The following is a 5,492-nucleotide window of genomic DNA, read 5'->3' on the forward strand; positions in this document are numbered from 1 at the left end:
TAGCACATACATATATCGTCGCCGTGTTCTAGGTACACTCTGACAAGCTACTGACAGGACCAGAGTGTACCAGGCACTGGAATTACTGGTTAGTGGCAGCACTACAGGTTCTAAGCTGGTAATTAGCTTAGAGGAATTCATGCTGGTACCCCATCTTTTTGGACGCTAAGGTTCAGAGTGGGGAATTGTACCATGACAGGGAAGGACCAGGTAGTCCACAAAACCCAAGCTAAGAATCTTTGGACTAGCAGTAAATTAACACTTCCTCACCCTCAGAGCCAGGAGGGGAGGAAATATGACCCAAAGGGCTGTCTGAGAGACAGTGCCTCCTGCCTCTGCTCCTGGGACAATGCATCTTACACATCACCCCTGGCAGAGGGCAGTGCCTCGCGGAACTATCCACACCTAGGTTAGTAGTTTATACCATGCTATTAACTAAAGATTAGGCTGAACAAGCTCCCACGGAGCAGTGAATCCCAGAAGAGCTGGCTAGGTCGGCTCAAGTGACTAGCAGTGACATACTTAGCCCTGGTCTACACACAGAGTTAGGCTGACGTAAGCTGCCTTGCATCAACCCAACTCTGTGTCTACACTAAAATTTTGCTCCTGCCAACATAACTCTCCCACTACATTGACTTAACGACCACCTCCACAAGCGGCGTAGAGTCAATGTCGATATGCGGCCCTGCTCACATTGAATGTTGCTGGCTTTCAGAAGCCATCCCACAATGGCCCCCATTGACACTTGAATCTGTACAAGTGCTCCTGGCAAGGAGGTGCACCACTGCCACAAGGAGCAAAATGTAGGCACACACAAGTGATGTCATTACCGCGGCGGCAAAAGTTAGGTTGACTTAATTTTGTAGCGGAGACACGCCCTTAGCTATGAAAACTGCTAGAAGATTAGATACCATGAGCATTAACTCCTCCTTGCAAAGAACAGACAGTTCACAACTCTCTCAGGGCTAGATACTGAGTCTGGCTCAGGAACCCTCATCATAGTTCAAAAGTGGGTGATGCCAAGTTGTCTTAAAACCAGAGCTGCACACACCCTGATCCTGGAATTGTCCAGGCATGGGGCCAGTTCCTGGCACAACCTAGATCAGCCTTCAGATCACCCTTGTTTACATCAACTGCCACCATCCCCAAAGGGCCATTATAGAAACCAAAAGCTGCTGGGACATAAAGGAACCCCAGTCCACCCCCTGCGTTTGTGGCTAGAAGGATGTGATGTAGGAGCTCTCTGCTGCCCTATGATTCTCCTCCACATGGAGAATGCTGGCTTCATGGCAGCTTTGCACCACAGGTGCAGCACAAAGCTGCCCAAATGAAAGGCCAGATCTAGACCCATCTGTCAGAGCACTCCTGTTCCAGGCCAAAATCTTGGGACATGTAGCCATGCATTGGGATGGGGAGTACCATCCTATGAATGGGTATGGAAAAGCACAGGACAGGAGAAAACTGCCTTTTAGAGTTTTTCAGATCACTCTCGGCACCCCTCTGTTTTTAATTGAAAAGCTGCCTGCAGAATGCTCTTGCCAGCCGCATGGTCATTTCCAAACTCATTAGCATGCATCATGATAATGACTTTGGCAGAGAGAAATGTGTCCTTACAGCAGCCCTTTCACCTCTGTCAGGCATTTTCCCTATGGTGTTAACTGCATGTTTGCAGTTTCCAAATAAAACTGTCAGCTGCGCAAATACTGCCAGCCCCAAGAGGACACTGGCACAAGCCCCCGTTCTAAATGGCACCTCGGTTTGGAAATCAGAAGGACAAAACTGAATTCTTTGTAAACTTAAAAGCCTTTCTGCAGCTGACTTTGCCATCTCTTCCCAGGCTTTGCCTCCTCCCTCCCATCTGCCTCTACACACGCTTAGCAGTTGCTCTCCTACCTTCTTATTGCTGCCAGCTATTGGCCTCAGAAGACACCAAGCCCTGGAAGCAGAAGTCTGAACTCTTAGAGACAGGCAAAATATCCCCAAACTGTGGGGAGATTTCCTGAGTTTTGGTTTAGTTGCAAGTTTGAAAGTTGGATCATGTTTGCGGAAAGGGCACCTGAGTTTACAGAAGCCATTCAGGTAAGGCTGGGCAGATAGATTGCTTTGCCTCTGATTGTTTGTCATGGATGGAACATGAAACCAGAAGGGGGGAAAAAAAGGCTGGCTATTTAGTTGTGAATTAACACAAAACAAAGCCCAGGAAGGGCTGAGAGTGCATACGGATGAAACTTTAGACAATGTTTGCATCATTCCCTGAGAAGCAGAACTGCGGAGTTTTCACTCAACAGCAGACACACACACTGGGGTGGGGAAGAGGCTCCCTGAGCAAAAGGCTGGGATAGCCACATTATCCACCCATGGCAAAGCCAAAAATGGGTTTGTGTTCATGAACTTTGCCATGAATAACGGGAAGGGAAGCTTCAGACTTTAAGACCATTAGATCATATAGTGTGACTTTCTGTAGAACACAGGCCATGGTGTTTCGTCCAGTAACTCTTGTATTGAGCCCCAGAAATTACGTTTGACTAAGTATAAGTCTACACTGCAACTGGGAGGTGTGATTGCAGCACATGTAGACCTGAACTAGCTTTGAGATAGCAGTGAAGCCACGACAACAAGGGTGGCAGCTACTCTAGTACGTACCCAAGGTTCTGGTGAGCAGGGCTAACTGATAGAGCTGCCTTGGCTGCCGCAACTTCATTACTATTGTTACTCAAGCTAGCTAGATCAAAGCTCGTCTCGGTATGTCTATTTGTGCTGCAATCATACTTCCCAATTAGAGTGTAGACACATCCTACTGCAGATCTTCCAGAAAGACATTTAGTCTTGTTCTGAAGATATCAACAGGTGAAGAACCCACCTGTTCCTGTGGTAGTTAGTTCCAGTGATTAAACATCCTCACTGTTAAAAAATTGAGCCTAATTTCTAATTTGAAGATTTCTGGCTTGGAGGATTTGATTAGGCCATATAGCTGAGGCTCTGTGCTATAAAGGAATGTAAAATCAGAATTTCCCTCCAAATACAGCTGATCTTTTCCCACAAGAGTTCTAATATTTAATGAGCATTTTCCTCCATCAAAATTAGAAAAGTACTTACTGAAGCTGGTCAAAAGTATTCAGAATTAAGTTGTCTGGTTTGAAAACAATATTTTTTGAGAAGAAAAATCTCTTGAAATTTTCCAGTTTTGGGGTCAACACCCCACCTTCAAAATGGTTTTCAAAAACTAGATGTTTGTCCAAAAAAGAGGAAACTTTCTGCAAAAATATTGAACCAACAGATAATAAAGTCCAACCAAGGAGGTAGTTACTTGCACTCCACTACCACACATTCATTATCCATTTTCTTCCCCCTTTGGGCTCTTAGGCCTGTCTTAGTTTCAGTTCTTTCTAATCTGCTTCCGCATTCACACATTTTCCATTCTATCCTACTTGCCTTCAGCATTTGATATCTGTGGCAAATTGCCGGTACTGTTCTGCTGGGTCTTGCGCTTTCTCTTCTCTGGGGTAGGTTCAGGACGCTATTGCTTGCCTCTGAACCAGTTCTTAATCACTCCCCTAGTGTCCTTGGAGGAGGGGAGTGGAGAGGGAGGGACCTGGGCCCGCCCTCTACTCCAGGTCCCAACCCAGGGGCCCTGGGGTTGTGGTGAACCACTTGACTAGCGGTTTCTTCCCCTGGGTTACTTCCCTCTCATACCCGTCAGCTTGTGAAGGGCTTCTCGCCTCTCTTCTATACAAGCCTGGTGCCCCTTACCTAGGGTTTCTGTTGGGCTTCCCAATCCACCGCAGCACTCCTCCAAACCTTCTATTTCTCTCTGGACAAACTCTTCTCTTCTGCAATCTGCACTCTGCTCCAATCCAACCTTTCTCCTTCAACTACCACCCCCTGTCTGACTGAAGCAGGGGTTTATATCCCATGACTGGAGTCAGGTGCTCTAACTGGAGTCAGGTGCTCTAACTGGAGTCAGGTGCTCTAATTGGCCACAGCTGTTCTAGTTAATCTAAAGCAAACCTTCCTCCCTTGGCAGGGAATAAGGCCCCCTGCTAACACTCTTATGCTGCCCTCTGGCCATGCTGTATCACATATCTCAAACATGTCCTTTCTTAATCTTCTGCTTCCTAATGAATTCAAGTCTAATTTTCCTAACCTCTCCACACAGCTATAAACCTCCCGAGACCTTTTATCATACTAGTTACCCTCTTCTGCACCTGTTCTAATTCCTCAACATGCTTTCTGTAATAAGAACAAACCACTACAGGCAAAAGCCACTTTCCTGGCAAGTGGAGAGAGATTAATAGAAAGCACAGAAGAATGCTAATACCTACCCCATTTCCTTCACCTTTTGTTATGGGCACCAGCTGATGCCCACTTGCAGCATGAATGGCTCCTTAAGATCCTCTTCTATCAGGATGACATTGCCACACTGTGGAATACAAGCAGCTGATCTGTTGGGGATTGTGTCTTTATCCTTGATCTTTTCACACTGTGTAGAAGGCCTGAAGCTAAATTCTATCCTCATGGGATACCTAGGAGGTCTTTTTCAAGTGACTTTAGAGCTTGTGGAAGGTGTCATATTGGCAGCCTTTGAGACTAAATATTTTTTTCCACAGTAAAGATATGACATGGGCAGTGGCAGAACATGCTTCCTTAAACTATTTCACCAGCTAGTCTCCACCTTGGTCTAGACAGACCAGGTCTAGGGGATAAAGGTAAAACTCACTCTCTAGCACTTTTGCCGCACATAGGCTTCGTGCTGACATTGCGCACAATATGAATTTCATTCTGAGTATAGTTGTGTCTCCAAGGCCGTTGGGTCATTGACCTCTCTGTTGAGATGGCCAGCAAGGGGGCCATGTGTAGCTGTTGTGGATGTATGTCCTCTAGAAACTGGATACTTTTCCCCCCTCACAATACATAGACCATAAAAATCACTGCCGCAGGAAGTTGAGGTCAAGAACTTAATAGGATTGAAAAAGAGCTGGCTGTATTTTAAAAAAGTCTTATTGAGGGCGCAGAAACAAACCGTCCTGATGTACAGAAAGAATAGCAAATATGGCAGGTGACCAGCTTGGCTTAACATAGAAATCTTTGGTGAGCTTAAACACAAAAAGGAAGTTTACAAGAAGTGGAAACTTGGACAGATGACTAGAGAGGAGTATAAAATATTGCTCGAGCATGCAGGGGTGTAACCAGGAAGGCCAAAGCTCATTTGGAGTTGCAGCTAGCAAGGGATGTGAAGGATAACAAGAAGGATTTCTACAGGTATGTAAGCAACAAGAAGGTGGTTTGGGAAAGTGTGGGACCCTTACTGAATGGGGGAGGCAACCTAGTGACAAATGATGTGGAAAAAGCTGAAGTATTCAATACTTTTTTTCCCTTGGTCTTCACAGACAAGGTCAGCTCCCTGAGGAGGAGGTGAGCAGCCCTCAGTGGTGAAAGAACAGGTTAAGGACTATTTAGAAAAGTTGGACATGCACATGTCCATGGGTGCGGAA

The sequence above is a fragment of the Chelonoidis abingdonii genome, chromosome 22 (genome assembly GCF_003597395.2).
Source record: "Chelonoidis abingdonii isolate Lonesome George chromosome 22, CheloAbing_2.0, whole genome shotgun sequence".
Classification (NCBI taxonomy): Eukaryota; Metazoa; Chordata; order Testudines; family Testudinidae; genus Chelonoidis; species Chelonoidis abingdonii.